Source organism: Protopterus annectens, chromosome 2.part0, assembly GCF_019279795.1.
Source record: "Protopterus annectens isolate FY-2018-M chromosome 2.part0, PAN1.0, whole genome shotgun sequence".
NCBI classification, from domain to species: Eukaryota; Metazoa; Chordata; order Ceratodontiformes; family Protopteridae; genus Protopterus; species Protopterus annectens.
In genome coordinates, this window is record NC_056728.1 from 242,512,084 (window position 1) to 242,528,778 (window position 16,695).

General features: G+C 39.8%; 1 protein-coding gene across 4 annotated transcripts in view; it reads right to left on the reverse strand.

The window, feature by feature from the left end:
- The window catches only part of LOC122793047 (serine/threonine kinase 11 interacting protein), a 1,659,807-nt gene that overhangs the window by 593,479 nt on the left and 1,049,633 nt on the right, over positions 1-16,695 (reverse strand). The window lies entirely within an intron of this gene.

The following is a 16,695-nucleotide window of genomic DNA, read 5'->3' on the forward strand; positions in this document are numbered from 1 at the left end:
TTATTTATTTAATTGCTTAAAGTTTATATTTGAATTTTCCTGCTTGCTCAGGAATGAATATTTTCATGATGCGTTTCCATTTTAAGGAATTCAGTTTTGGTTAATTGATTTATTGTCTAATTAGTTGATTGTTTTATTGAAATGGTTTTATATAAAAGGGACTCATAGTAATGTTGTAATTTATGGTCTGAGGAAGCGTATCTTTGATCTGAAAAGTACCTAATAAAGCTGTTTTTATGGAAAATTTAGCCTTATCGTGGTGAATTCCAGGTTTGATTCTTGTTCAAAAGCTATACTTATTTTCGTATACCTGGTTTCTTCAGTTGGAGCATCTTCTTTTCACTTTATACTACTCAGACTCTGTTTAAGCCATCATGAATCCTGCCCAAAATTATTAAAAAGACAGCATATATTATACTGCATAAAAATAACAATCACAAAATGTTACTATTTTTATTTTCTTTCCTTTTAATACATAAACCTATGTTACCCAATAAAATGTAATTTAATGAGGATATTTTTTTAAAAAATATAAATATGCTTCAACCGACTCAGCTGTTTGTTTTCCTTGTTTGGCTGCTTGTATCATCACGGTAACTGCTTATGACAACATGTTACTATTGCTCAGAAGCAGTACAGCTTAGTTGTGGGTGAAGTGCTAAGAGCAGGGGAGTGAGATGAGCAAGGGAAGTGAGGCTACAGCAAATCACAGACTGTCTAAAAACATGGAATCCAGAGTCCTTGGAAATGAACAGCAGTAGATAGGGGGTGTGTTAATTCATTTTTAAGTAGTATGAAAGAAATTCAAGATAACAAACGCAGATGAACTGCAAGTGCAACTGCAAACCAAAAGGTTGACACTGCATTTAGGAAGCTTTCAGACCAGCTGGAACAGAAGATTTTGGCCAGTACATCTTTCTCATATATGTATTGTCTTTGTCTTTCTTTGGTTCATGTTGTTGTTTAAAAGGGTACAAATGAGGTCAAATTACACAGAAGCTGTTAGTTTGAAAAAAAATCTGCTTCTGTGCTGTCATGGTACATCCATAAAGGCTGCCAATCTGGGACCAAAAGTGTGAGAGGACTGTAAAGACGAGGTAATTAATGCTGTTTTGGTACAGTATGAAAAGTAAATTGCTGTATAACCCACAAGGGACCATAACATCCTCAGTAAGAGCAGATTAAATTCTATGACTATGCACACAACATATTTAAATTATCTCCTCATTTTGGAGAAAAAGTTGAAAGTTATGTACAGCACTTGAAAGCTACAGCAAGTACTTGAGTCAACTGTTACATTTTTAAGAATAAGAAGGAAAATTATTTTAATAGATTTAAGGATCAAATGTTATTACTTGGAAAATTGCTATGCTTAGAAATTGCAAATAATGTTGCCACACTTGAAATGTTATATGGTATCACAAAGTGCAGTATATTTTAAGAACATAGTTTTCCTTTCAGTTTGAAATATTGGCTAACTTAACTGTAGGGTAAGTGTTTAGCCAAAGAAAGTTAAAAGTAAATTTTCCCAGGTTTAAAAAATTCAGAAATAATGCAGGAATTAAAATTTTTGCAAAAGTAAAATTGCAGAGGAAATATATTATTTTAAGGACTTGTGGTGAAGCAAAGTATGTGCTCTCTTACTGTATGCACCTTTCACATATTTTTTAAGATACTCAAGGTACACAGTTCTTTAACCTTCCTTCTCTGATAGTGTAGTGAGTGGTTTATTGACTGAATGCATTGCGAATCAAATTAAGAAGTGCTCTGCCCGCCCATTATAGTACACCCCTGTTGAGTGGGATTACTTTTTGCTGTACAGAAAGCATTGGAATGAATGTTTATTTTTTGCTGTTGTGTTGTTCTCCCTAGTAGTTTGAGGAAGCAAATTATTTAAGTCTTTTATTTTGTGCCTCCCTCAAGTCTTTTTAATGTTGTTTGAGGTGTGTGGTTCCTACACCTTTCCACCTTGATGATGTAGTGAGAGCGTTTGCTTGACTGAAGGCATTGGAAGCCAGTTGAAGGCTTGCAGTGTCCATTATAACATGCCAGCATTGAGCAAAGACGAGAAGAGTAGACAGCTCACATCAACATAAAGTTGCACTTGCAAGTCTCTACATGGCAGCAAGTCTCTACATGGCAGGCATGACAATCAGGAGGAACAAAGTAGACTAAGGAGTAAGGGTACATAGTTTGGACTAAGAACTATTGAAAGTGCATTTTTATTTCATTTCCTGTTTCTAAAAGTTACAGATATCAGTAAAGCAGAGCCACTTGTACTGTTGGTTAGTGCCTTTGTTCAAAATAAGCTAACGTGTAAGCATACGTGTTTACTTGAGAGACTAGAGCTAACCTTACTCTCGTCCCTACGAGGTACCAGGTATTTGACCTCCATGCTTCTACTGTCTGTTAAAAGTAAGTAATCCCAATAAATGCATCCCCGGTAGAGAGTGAAACCAAAAGTTAGAGGCAGAGACATTTGGCTCTTACCTGCCTCCAAAAGCTGCTGGGCCAGCGCTCATGGGAGGTACTGATTTAGGAAAACAAAAAAGTTGGCAGATATCTTGTAAGTTCCACCACTTTTTGTAATCCTAAACTTATTAGTTCGTGGCACCCCTGTAAGGAAGCCACGGCGCACACTTTGTGAATCCCTGGCTTAATGTGTTAGTAGAGGATGGAGCAGAAACAGAATGAAAGCAGGTAAATGATAAGCAGAATATAAACACACTGAAGCACAAACAGAAGCAGAGACAATGTTCTCACTATTGAGCTTCTACTCTAGTTTAGACACCAGAATACCTATAATACGCAGAAATTTACCAGTAACACTGTTTATAGGAAAGTGCAGTAATAAATGATTAAGGGGCAAATCTGATAGTAGTATGCAGTTCTGCCACAACTGTGAATTAAACTACAAAACTTTGGCCAGCAGGGTTTAAAATACAAACAAATAGCTTTTACAAGTAATTCTACTTGTGAAAATAGTGCAGAATAATGCAGAAACACAACTGCTAATTAAAATACAAGACTAAGGTCCCAGAACAAACTAAAAAAATCAATCAGAGCAGAAAAGTACTTTGTAGTTCATAAACTAGTACTAGGCTAATTGCCCTTGTGAGCCATTTTAAGCCTAGGGGATTACTTCACATAAGAATCAAACCCTGCACATTGTGTGTATAAGGTAAACATCTTAACCATTATGACAACCTCCCACCTTCTCGTCTAACTTTCTTAATAGGCCATTCTAAGCCTAACCAATTATCTTCCCAAAAGTGAGAATCAAACACCATACCTTATGTCTGTGAGTCAAACACCTTAACCATTATACCAAGCCTCAGTAGTATTATCAGCACTATCAGGAATATATACGTGTATGTGTGTGTGTGTATATATATATATATATACATATATATATCAGTATAAGTGCACTTAAATATCTAAGCAGAATTGAAAAATTAATCTTTCCTTTTTTATTTTTTGAAAAGCTAGTTAATCATAGTTCCATATCTCTCAAAGTCTTGTATAAAATACCATTAGTTAATGTCTCAGCTCTCGAGCACAATACTTTTCAGAGTGGTTTTATATTTACAAACTATTATGTTACTAATTGCAGTTTAAAATTCAAACATGGAAGTGTTAATCATTGCATTTTTGTTACTACAAGCTATGTCAGGGTTTCAAACCTGTACTAAATTTAATAAATTGTCATTAAACTGGAAAGTTCCTTGGAGTGAAGCACTGTGTCTCCGTTCGGTACACATACTTCAGTGCTGAAGTGGGCATAATCTTTTTCCTCGTAAGTTAAACTGCACATTGCAAAATCTTATTTTTTTTCTTTAGAGAGAGAGAGAGCGCGAGTGTGCGTGTGTGTCTGAGCGCGTGCGTGCGTGTGTGCACTTCAAAAGGCTTATAATAGCATTGTGTAAGTAAATGTACCACAACAGTAGATGTTTCAATGATCACTGTTGCAGTAGCCTTAGCTATATGGGTTATATCCTGTCTCTACCAAATGATTTCTCTTTTGACTAATCCCAGAACTGGGATTTGAAAAGATAATTGGGGCTGGTGCTGGACCAGAGAGACGTCAGATACCATAGCATCTTTCTCATGTGGAGTCTTCCTATGGGCATCATGAGAATCATAGATGCCATGAGACCCAGAATCCTTTAGTATTCTTGTGGAGACTGAAATCTGAGTGGAAAAGGTTTGGGTTCCTTCTAACAAAAGATGTAGACTTGGCTGTGTAAATTATGTGCTACAGAGTTAAAAAAGATTTGCCTGCAGTCTTTCATAGTTTCACTTTGTTCATGTAATGTTTTGAATAGGCTAGCTTCTATGGTCAGAACAAAAGTCTTTGTCAAGGAGCTTATCCTTAAAATCCTCTGGCATGGGCTGGTTGTGTAATCATTAGTATCTGTGGATGACTGTACCAGTAGCAGCTGCTGCTTTGGAACAGGACTCAACATCATCATCATCATAGCTGCCTTTTTTATACTGTGATTGGCCACTCAAGTGGTCTGATTTACCAAATGGAGAAAATGTGTTGTTTAGTCTCTGTACCTTGTACATCTCCCACTGCCTTGTTTAAACCCTTAAGTATAGATAAAAGGTATATGGTCACCTGGGTCTGATAATTTGTAGCCCTGTAGGGTACAGTAGAAGTATAAACTTTTTTCTCTATCTATCCATAGCCCTGCTGTCCTTGTCTGAAGGAAGGGCATTAGCATTAGGTAGTAGCTTGCAAGACTTTTCAGAAGATAGGATAACAGGCTAATGGGTCAGCTACAGAATTCGTAAAAAGGAACTAAAGGTCCACTGGGACCTTGTAGAATATGTCTGTTCTTTGGGAGCAGGAAGCTGTGAGTAAGGAGCTGAAGAGGTGGATTAGAATGCATCCAAAAAGGCTTTCAGGACTGGAGCAACAGGGAAGAGAGCTGGACTGCCCATCTCTAAAAGGCTGTTGTATCACTTTTGGACATCAGATATTTGCCTAGACTACTGTTCAAAATGTTTCATCATATTTAAAACAGTCTCCTTGAAGGATGCCTTTTGGGTATCATCATCATTTATGAGAACCTGTTCAGAATTTGAGGAGAAGGTTAATGACTGGTCACCTGAATCTCACACCTCCTCCTCTTCACAAGAAGAGTGCACAGTAACCTTCTATGGAGTGGGAGGATGAACTGTAAATGAAGGTGGTTTAAGGGCCATAATGACCTCACACAAGCCCTCAGAGAACTGCATCCACTCCTTTGCCCTAGAAGGGGGAGCTGAAGAAACATGCTTATTTTTCTGTTGCTTTTTTTTGGGGTGACGTCTGCTTGACCCAAGTGAGGAGGCTTCTACCCATGACGTACCTCAATCAGTTTGCTGGGAATCTTTTCCCTAATTAAAATTTGCAGGATGCCTTCCGGTCCACCTAAAATAATGATTTGCAGTTTTCTCTTCTCAGCTGCAGTAACAGTCTCTTCAGATGCGTGATCCTCAAATGGCATAATGGCCTCCACAGGGTCACTACAGAAGGTGTCTGACATAGAGCTGGAAATACCTTTGGTTCTGTAACCTCTACAAGTGTTTTCTTATGAGGTGGATGTATGCCTGGTTTGGCGGGGTCTGCCATCTTGGAGTGGGCCAGATGCTTCAGGCTTTGGGTTTCCAAGAAGATGCTAAATGAAGACAAACTTGAAGCCTTGGCAAATGGAACAAGCTTTATAGTCATATTCTGCACCAAGGCAGAAAAAAGACACTGGGTATGGAGAGGTCTCCCATTTACCCCACCTAGCTGACATCTTACAAAAATAAAGCAAAACAATTTAGACACAAAGGAAAGTTCCCCAACAGGGCACTTGTCTGAATCAGATAGGATTAACTGTACCAATTGTGATGATAGCAGGCACTGCCAGCCGTGCCAGGGAGAAGTAGGGCAGTGGATGTAAGACTTGTGCCAGCAAAGCTAGCTGGAATTTTATAAATAATTATATGCCATTTGTATATTAAAATGATTTGCACATATGCTTGTGCTGAAATGGATTTGCGAGCTTTGCTTGTGTTCACTGTCTTAGAATGCATCAACTGTGCACCCTGCTGATGTGAAGAGAAGTGTACATGTATTATGGTAACTGAATTAAATGTATATGTTTTAATAGAGGACACTGGCCCAGCAAAGGTAAACCAACTGGCTTATTTCAAGAAATATAAATGAGTTGTTAAATTATTAAAAAGCACTCTATAGTACTCAGAAGGACCAGAAATGCTGGGTCTGTGACAAAGCCTTTGTTCATTAGCTCAGTGAAAAGAGGGGAGGCCTCCAGACACTGCCATAAGCATTTTAATGCGTACTGTAGCAGTCTGCTAAAGTCCTATTTGAAATATTACAAAGAGAAATCTCAGAATATAGAGTATTATTTTTGGGAACCTGACTAGAAAGACTGCTCATGTATTTCATCTTATCTTGCCCAGGAAACAGTAATTCTCTCTGATTCAGTCAGGAATATAGTGAAGCTTAGTTTAGAGATTGTTTGTCTTTATTTGTATGAGTTTGTCCATCAATGTTGTTTTCAATATTTTCTGTAATTTGAACTCTGTGGTTTACTTTGAATATATATTCAGTATTTCATGTACTTTTATTATTTATTATTAAATACATTACATTTTTTTATTGTGGCTGGTCCTTTTTATAAAGTATTAACCTGTGAGAGTACTTATATTTATTTGGTGACACTGTGCGGGCCACTCCAGAAGGCCTAGCCATCTTGGTGAACTACCATTTGTATTAATATTACTATTACACAGTATAATTGGACACCCTCTGTTAAAAGCCTTAGAGTAGCTGATTGTGGAGTGTCTGGTGGCAGTGAATCTACCTTATAGTCTGGGCATAAGAGCACATAGCTAGTAAACCTGTGCCAGCCTTTCCCAGGTGTGTGTGTGTGTGTGTGTGTGTGTGTGTGTGTGTGTGTGTGTGTGTGTGTGTGTGTGTGTGTGTGTGTGTGTGTGTGTGTGTGTGTGTTTGTACATGGGTGTGTGAAAATTAAATCTTAAAGAGTGTGTGTATCAGCTACTTGGGGCAGGGACAATAAGCACAGGGTTTAATGAGAGAGAGAGCTGGAGGACTTGGCTTGGACACTCGGCTGAGGACCTAACCCTACTGCTGTACCAGTGGGGAGTCTTATTGAGGATCTGGAGGGAGAAAGAGAGAGACATCCAGACCCCGGGCTGAGTGTGTTCCCTCTGTACTTTTAAGGGAAGTTGTATTAGATGGAGAGAGGTCTGGAAATAAGTGTATTCATTTGTATTCCAAGTGCGTGTCCCACTCCAGTGCCAGTGGTGAGCAATCAGGCTCCTTGATTACTGGCCTAGCGTGGGGACAACACATATTGGTCCCTATTACATATTGGTAGCAGTGGTGGGTGTCACACCAACCACCATTCAGAGATCAACAGACAAGAACCAAAGTAAGACAAACTAGCGAAAAACAAAAAGACAGCTTGGAAACACCAAAGCAAATTCTCTCTCAGTTTAATTCTCTCTCAGTTTAAAGAAGCGCTTTTCGTCTTGCACATGTGGCAAGACTTCATCAGAAACTGGACAAACTTCAACACAAGCAATATATACACACCCTTTTTGTCACATGACGCTTCTAATTAAAATCTTGTGTCTTAAAGGCACATCTACATTATTGCTACTTAAAACATTTTTAAAATAAATATGACTGACAATATTTTAGAACATCTCAACCCTTCCCTTGCTTCAGAATTTTTACCTGTAATGGTGATAGAAATATATATACAAACATACATATACTAACAATACTATATCTCAAATTATTGTGTTGACTCTCAAAATATGATATTACTTAGTGAACTAAGAAGTCAGAAACTTACATATCCGAATCAAATAAAGTCAGATATCAAAAATATGAACGCATTTTATAAAAATACATACACACATTAATGTTTAAGATTTTTCAACTTCAATATACTGTTTAAAGACTGGTCTGACACCTGCATTTGGGCTGGTGACAAGATAGTCTGAGGATTTAAGCTCATACGTCCATTAATATACCCTGATGCTTGCGAGTCATATGTCAGACATATGGTAGAGGGAAGATTTAAGCTTTAGTACCCCGGATGGATGTCAGCAGTGAAAACTCATCTGTTTAAAATACTGCAACTGTGACTTCAGTCAGAATGTCCTATCTGTATTCAGCTAGCATTGTATCTGAAATAAAAAAATGTATATTTTGACACAAAAGTGACATCTGTCAAGGGAATGATGCTTCAGCAACCAGTACAAAAAGTTTGAATACTGACAAGGGAAAAAATGACTCGGCAAACTTCAGTGTTGACCTCTGTGAAACTCTGAGTGGAAAGGCAGCCAAATATTTAACAATCAACGTATAATATACTGAAACTATCAGAAAAAACTGCAAAAGATTCCATAGCACAGAGGAGTAAAAGCCCAAATGTGAGTCATGTGATGAAGTCGTTGGACAAGTAAGGCAAAAGAGACACGCTAATGCCAGCTCATCCATCCTGGGGGGGCATCTGGTCTGCAGCAATGCTGAAACTTCCCATTCAAGGAGGTGTACAGTACACATTACTATGGGCTGGGGACATGTGCTTGGCTCTTATCAAACCTTGTTAATAAAGCAGGCTATGTTACATGCATGTGCAGGAGATACTGGGGCCCTCACTCTTGTGAGTGCATGATTCAGCTGCCATAGGGAGGGGTTAAGGCCATAAAGACCATACATTCCCTTACGACTGCCTGGGTGACAGCACACACACACAGACACACACACGCACACACACACACACACACACACACGCACACACACACACACACACACACACACACCCTTGTGAGTGACTCGTGTTCCCATAAGAGGAATAAATGCGTATGATCACGATTAGAAAGGTGAGGTTGATGGCTGGCAGGTCCAGGCCAAAGGAAAGAAAAATTGTGAAGGGATAAATGACATATTTCCTCTCACACTTCACTTAGGGAAAATACGATTTTTCAGTGTGACTGTTTGCCAAGTTACATTTCACAAGGTTTCTGCTATGGAATGGGGACACTGTTTCTGCTCAGAGTGGGAAATATAATGTACATCTTACAGCAAATGTTACAAATCATTTACCCCCTTCTGGGAACTGACCGTACACGGTCTGGCACTCATCCATACATTTTGCAATCCTTGTAGGAATAAGATTTATGATGAACATGCTACAGCTGTGTGTGCACACTCACCCAGTGAGTAGGTTAATGCTGCTGAACAGGTTCCCTCATCACCTCTCCAATTCTTTCACTGTTTATGGGTTTGGTGGTCTCTGTTATAGAGTTAAGTTCTGTATTATATAAAGACTTTATTGGGGTATGCTGAGAATGGTTTACTTATTTAATCACAGAATGCATTCTTATCTTTTGTCTTTTTCACTTCTTTATTATTAATATTGCAGTACCTTCGATATTAGTTTTCTGCATATTATGTTTTTGATGTTAGGGTAACTTTTAGGCTTAAGTTCCTTTTTTTTGCTCCTACAGCCTTCTCCAAGGTTAGATGTTGGTACAATTTCTCTGCTTGGCTCTCTACTGGCACTCCAAAGAAAAACTTAAGCCAGTGTGGTGTGCTGTCCATTATGCAAAGATTTCCTCAAGTCCAAAACACAACACTACAAATCTGTGTACCCACAAGGATATCCCAATGCTGGAAAGATAAGGCTGGTTATCTAGTCATCAGCCTGTGTATAAATCTTTCACAGTTTACATCTCCTGCCACAAGGATCTTTATGATTTATATCTGGTAATACTGACAACTAACCTTTTTTAACAAATTACAAAAAAAAGGCTAAGGTTCCTTGTAAAAAGGAAGAGGGTACATGTGATTCCTCCTTGAAACAGCAGTAAACTACTGCTGTTTCAAGGAGGAAACAGCAGTCAACTACTGATCTGTCAGTTTGAATTCAACTGCAAAGAAAAGTATGGAATCAATGCAAAAGAAACACATTTTAGAAATTCTGCAAACCTGTGGGACAATGGAATGAAAATAGCATGGATTCCCAATATGCATCTCATGCGAAACAAATCAAATATGTGGAATTAAACCTGTCACATAGTTTTTGTGCATGCAAAAACTACAACTAACTTCACTCTTCTGAGCTTTCTTGAAAAAAAAAAAAAACTCTAATCTCTCAGACCCTGACAAATATTTAGCCATAGAGTTTAGGCTTTATCATCTTCCCAATGAGATTTTTTTTTCAAATATGTAACAAAGATTTATGTAGCAAAGTATGTAGTCAATCATCTGTGCAATTGATATCCAGCACGATGCAGTAAAAATGGACTGTGGAAAGGGGGTAAAAGAAGTAAAAGGCTTCTACTTGGCCAAAACAGGGTGAAAAAGATATCTATACTCTGTGACTGAATGTTTCTATTAAAAAAAAGTAGTTGAGGCTGAGAAGACACATCAGTGATTAATGATGATGTGCTTATTTGTGTACAAGTGCAGAAAATATGTGCATATTCATAAATGAAAGAAACCACTGTTAGCGCCAAATCAACTGCAACAACAGCTAATTCAGAAATGCAGTGAAACAGCACCAAATGCAAAACTAAACCCAATATATGTTTTCAAACAGTAAACTAAGAGCACAGTTAATCCACAGTGAAGTACAGTATAACCCAAACCTACAGAGTGAAAAAAAAAACTATTAAAGGAAAACTCCGCATTAGAACTAAACTCTTTATTAATATAATTATACAATAAGCCGCCTTCTTTTTTATTATGCATTGTATATTTATGTTGTATTGTACCTGCATTTTGCACTGTTATGATTTCTGCCCTCTCTGAAAATTCTGTGTTAACCTGTAATGTGCATGAATTCCAGGAAGCGCTGGGCCTGGGAATTTGTACTCGAGTAGTTTTCCCAGGGAATGGAAGGGTAATTGAAATTGCCCAATATCAGGGTGTTAGGTAGGACCTTCATGTTTTCCAATGTCTCCAGAAAGGTGGAGTGGTGGTCCTGGGTCATGGAGGGTGATCTGTAGCAGGCCACAATTTGCACTGTAGATTTGCCTGATGTTAGTTGCACATGGATTATCTCAGAGGTATCATGCTGCGCCACAAACTGGAGGTGTAGGTATCCTTGATGAATATGGATACATCCCCCTCCTTTTGTGTCTCGGTCCGTGTTCTGTGGCCGAAACGTGTGGTATGAGTTGTAGCCTGGTAGTGCTGGGGTGCTCTCTGGAGCCTTGAACTACACAGATGTCGACGTTCTCCATACTGAGGAGTGCTTGCATTTTGAGATTTAAACTCCTGGCTTTGGGTAGCATAACCCTGAGTTTTTTGTTAATTGTGCTGTTTACGGAGGTGGGTTTGACTTTTGAGCCTTGCCTAAAAAAGGCACTATGGGGGCAGCAAGAGCCTTGGCCAGTATTCGAAAGCCTAGGGGTGACAGGTGCAAGCAGTCTCTTGCGAGGCAACACGGCTTGTCGAGCATGTCGTCCTAGGCTGACGGACATTGGATTCCCTTTGAATGACACCAGAAGCTTAGCCAATTGTTGAAATTGATAATTTTTTCTTTATACTGAGGTATCATTCTTGGTGAGGGCAGGATGCTACTCAGGGTCAGGGTCATACCAGCCTGGGCTACATGATCAGAGAGCTCTTCCATGTCTCTTTTCAAGTAGTCCAGGAAGGTACATCTCAGGTCATTCACACCAACATGAACAATGACAGAGTCATATTTGTACTTGTTCTGGAATGACCTGAGTGCTTGTGTTACGTGGCGGATTCTGGCTCTCGACAGGAGCTAACAGTAACCTTCTGCTTGTCCAGCCTAGTGAGTGGGAAGTCAGTGTGCCTGACTATAGAGTCACCTATTACTAGCGTGTTAGGTATGTTATTTCGCCTTAAGGGCTGTGATTGTGCGGCACACTGATTTTGTCTTTTATGTGTTGCCTGGTTTGTGACGGGAAGTGCAGGTTGTTTGGGTGTCTGCTTTGGACGTCTCTGATGCTTTTGCAGGTTTTTATTTAGAGCCTCTGAGTATGACTTTGTGTATTTATGTATATTTTTTGACAGTGCTGTTTTAGTAGGTCTGTGTGTGGCTGGAGTTGCGGTACAAGTGTTAACCTTCTCCTCTTGACTGCCTGTTCCAGTCTTGGGTGGAGTCAGCTTAGCTTCCAGTTTGGCTGTATAATTGCATCACTCGCATATATTAGTGTTTTGTGGTAGGAGGAGAGGGTTGTCTGTGTACATGAGGCAGTTGTAACATTGCCTCAGGATACCCAGATTCACCAGCTGGACTGGAGAGTGCACCTGAAGTTGCCCTTTGGTCATGCCTGAACAGTAGGGTGATCTGCTTAGTCGCTTGGTTGGTGAGGGGTGAATAAAGAGCCTTGCCCTGCTGGGCAATCAATGTCAGGGTATATTAGTGCTTGCTATTAGGTCTGAGCAAGTGCTGGGCTTTAAGATGCTTTTTGAGTGCTTAGGTTGAGAGTTAAGACTAGTTTCAAGGGAAAAACTGAAGAGGAGACTTAGTGGAGCCGGGAATAATTTAACCATAGCTAACCGGCACTGCCCGGTGCGCAAAACTGTGCGAACGCAGTTTTTATAGTAGGGAAATGAAAGAGAGAGAAATTAGCCCAAAATGGCCAATAAACTACTAACTTCTGGGCTGGAACCACTCCTCCAGGGACAGATAGGTTGCTCAATGCTCCCCTCTCTCACAAGTGAACAGAGAAACTTCCTTCTATCCAAGTAAGGTATGGGTAACTCAGAAACTAGTATCACAGCCCTAAATTCAGCACTAGCCTGAAAACTGGACTATACTAGCTTAGAAAGGTGGGAAACAGGAATTTTTTTTTTTTTGCTATTTTTGAAAAGATAAGGCAAAATCAGTAAAAAAATACATTTAAAACAGCTTTAAACGACTACAAATGATCAGAAAAGGCTATCACACTTTAATGTGCAGCATACAACAATTAAACAAATTATTTAAACAAAAAACAACTTTTTAAAAGTGCAGGCAGTCAAATAAGTACAATATGTGAAAAAAACACCAGAGGTGTAAACATATTGGACCTGGTCATCACCAACATGGGTGACAGGTGTTCCATACCGGAGGTCAACCCATCACTGGTTAGATCAGACCATAAACTAATCACTCTGGATGTCCACACCCCACCACCACCCCCAACTAAGGAAACCACAGGAAAAAAACTTTTCTAAAGCAAGCTTCACCTTACTTAAGACAGAGGTGGTAAGTTTTACAGCCGCCACGTTAAAGGATAACGCTGCCCAAGATGCAGAAACCTTTACAAATGCACTCTATGAGCACCTACAAGGATGCATGGATCATGCCATCCCTAGCAAAACGAAGACTCTAATCTAAGAGAAGGAAACCAGTTTGGTGGACCCCTGCAATAAACAGGCTATACAATAGAAGGAGGAAACTAGTTCAGAAAAAAAGCAAATCCCAAGAAGGAAAGACATCCCTGATCAGTATCAGTAAGAAACTGAGGTCCCTCATGAAATCATCCAAGGCCAACTTCGAAAGAAAAATAGCCAAGGATTCAAAAGATAATCACAAAGCCTTCTTTAGCTATGTTAAGAAACTAAGTGGCAACTCGCAGATATGCACTGAACCAGTGCAAAATAGCACAAAATACACTGAACCTACTGATATTGCCAACATCCTGGCAGATAGATTCAGTGCAAACTTTACCCCCCCCCTCACCTCCAAAAGGGTCCACAACAATACCGGAAAAGTGTAGTGTCCCAAAAATCACAGACGCACAGGTGAAAACAGCCCTTTCAAAAGCCAAAAACACAGCGTCAATGGGACCAGATGGTATCCCAGGCTGCGTCTTGCATGAACTACAGAACGAACTAACCCCCCCACCTAAACAAGCTGTTCAACTTCAGCCTCTCCACAGGCTACGTGCCCATAGAATGGCACACAGCAACGGTTATTCCTCTCCACAAAGGAGGGGCCACAACTGACCCTGGTAACTATCGCCCCATAAGCCTAACTAACCTGATCTGCAAGGCTGTGGAGCGCATCATCATGGAACTCATTAACAAAGACATTGGGAGCCTCCAAACACTTGGCCCGCCCCAGTTCGGCTTTGTTAAGGGCAGATCATGCCTACTAAACCTGGTTGACTTCTTCGAGACAGTCACCAAGGCCATAGATGAGGGAAAGGTGGTTCACACAGCCTACCTTGACCTCGCCAAGGCTTTTGACACCATTCCCCATTCGGGTATTACAGAAAAACTCACCAGCCTGAACATAAACCCATAAGTCACGAGATGGGTTGCTAACTGGCTTACAGACAGAACTCACACGGTAAGAATAGCAGGCTCCAGGTCCGACTCTAAACCAGTCACAAGTGGTGTCCCGCAAGGCTCGGTCCTGGGACCCCTACTGTTCGGCATATACTTCTCAGAAGTACAGGCAAACACAGGAGGACTATGGCTAACTAAGTTCGCCGATGACTGCAAACTGGGAGCCATAATTGACTCTTCGGCTGACAGAGACATCCTCCAAAAGGGCCTTACTGAGACGGACACCTGGTGTCAAAGTCATGGCCTCAAGCTAAATGCCAAAAAATGCATAGTCATCCCGTTTGGGAAAAACAAAACACCCATGAATTACCACATAGGTGGCAGCCCCCTTAATACAGAAGAGGTAATAAGAGATCTGGGGACCCAGGTAGATAGTAATCTCTCCTTTGACAATCATATTGCCAAAGTAGTTAGGAAATCCTTCTATGTGGCCCATCTAATTACTAAAGGGTTCGCATCTAGAAATAAAGAGGTTATAGTGCCCCTCTACTCGTCACTCATTAGACCCATCATAGAGTACAATACCCCATTTGGGATGTACCTCACAAGACACTTCCAACAGCTGGAAAGACCACAAAAGTACCTCACCAAGAGGATTACTGGTCTCAAACATATGTCCAATGCAGCCTGACTGAAACAACTCTGGCTGTACTCAGTGGCATATCGCTTACTCAGAGGTGATCTCTGCCAGACTTACAAAGCCATGTTCAACTCAGAATTGATGGGCATGCTCCACCTAAAGAAATCCAAGTCACTGCGAGCCACGCGCTCTAGTGAGATAAACCTCGCCACAACAATAAATAGAACATGCTGTAGGGACAGATTCCTGTCACAGAGACTTCCCCATGCTTTGGAACAAAATTCCAAACTACATCAGGCAGAGCCGCTCACTAACACTCTTCAAGAGAAACCTTGACGAGTGGATGAGTAACAGAAAATACACCCCTGGGATCACTTCATTGGCTCTGCTTGACAGAGGATCAGTTAATTAATCAATGGGGCAGCGAAAGCCAACACACTCTGGCTAGGCTTATAAATGCCCTCGGGCAGATAGCCTAGTATCTACCTATGAACCTATTGTATATATGACTGATGCTGTTATATCTTATTTGCTGTGTTTTTTTTTTTTTTTTTCATGGAGCTCATTTCCCCGGGCCTCTACTGAAAATGGACATATATCCAGTTAGACTAGCCCAGTCAACAAATGTAAAATAAAATAAATAAATACATTTTTTCACTCTGTCTCTGTTTTCTGAGCTATTTTAACATCTCAAAACCACTCTGACTGCTTCTTAGAGAATTTGAATATGTTTTCTGTAAAATGGCTGTGAATGGGGCTTGACATATTAACATAATCTTATTTTTCTTCAAATCTTTCAATTCCCCATAACCCATTTCAAGTCTGCTTTATATGAGTTATGCAAGACATGAGGAAGTAGTGGTGTATTCCCACTCCAATGATATATAATGGGATTAGTGTCGGTTGCTGTCATCTTATGTACTGTCTGTAACAGGACTGCTTCTTTTATTTCTTGAATGGCCCTCATTTGTATGTGTCTTAGAGCTTGTTTTATAATATACTAAGGAATTATACAGCTGCAACCAAAACAGTTGCTAAACTGCAGGCCTTTGTTCAAAGTATCTTTTTGTAATCCAAAATGAACTGACAGCCCCTTCCCCTATACTTTGGTAAATGTGCGATACTTCACAAGAATTACAAGAAAAAATATTTTCTGACGTTCTGTAAATTTCACAGACATCTTTGATACTACATTCAAGTCATCTTAAAATGTAAAGTAGTATAAACAACAAACATTTAAAGTTTAAAGCTTATCATTTCAGTATTGTGATGCTGCTTATGTAAATTCATCAGAAGAGGTGACAACTGCCTTTGACCCATTGATCTAATTGCTCTGTTTCACTATGAAAGGCATGGCTAGACTGGATGCAGCTGTGAATCAGTGTAAGTGCTCTTCGTCTCTGCAATAAAGACAATGGAAAACAGTTTCAAACCTCTCTGTCTTGTTTACAGCAGCTTGGTGCTCCTGGCTACAACATGTTCTGTGTCTGTGGTATGTAATGCAGGTGTAGACAACAACTGCAACTTATGTGAGAAGATAAGCTTAAAAAAGTGGGTGATCATTCCCTTCCTTTGATACCAAAGTGAGAAAATCAAAGTTTTACAAAGCACAAGCAGGTTTCAGGTGCCTGCACAGTACTGGAATCATATTTTAGGGAGAAAATTAACCTAAGAGTTGAGTTAAATTGTAGGGGAAGGTGGAGTTTACCTTTAATATAAGAAATACAACGCCTATGCTGAAAATCCAACTTCAAAACAA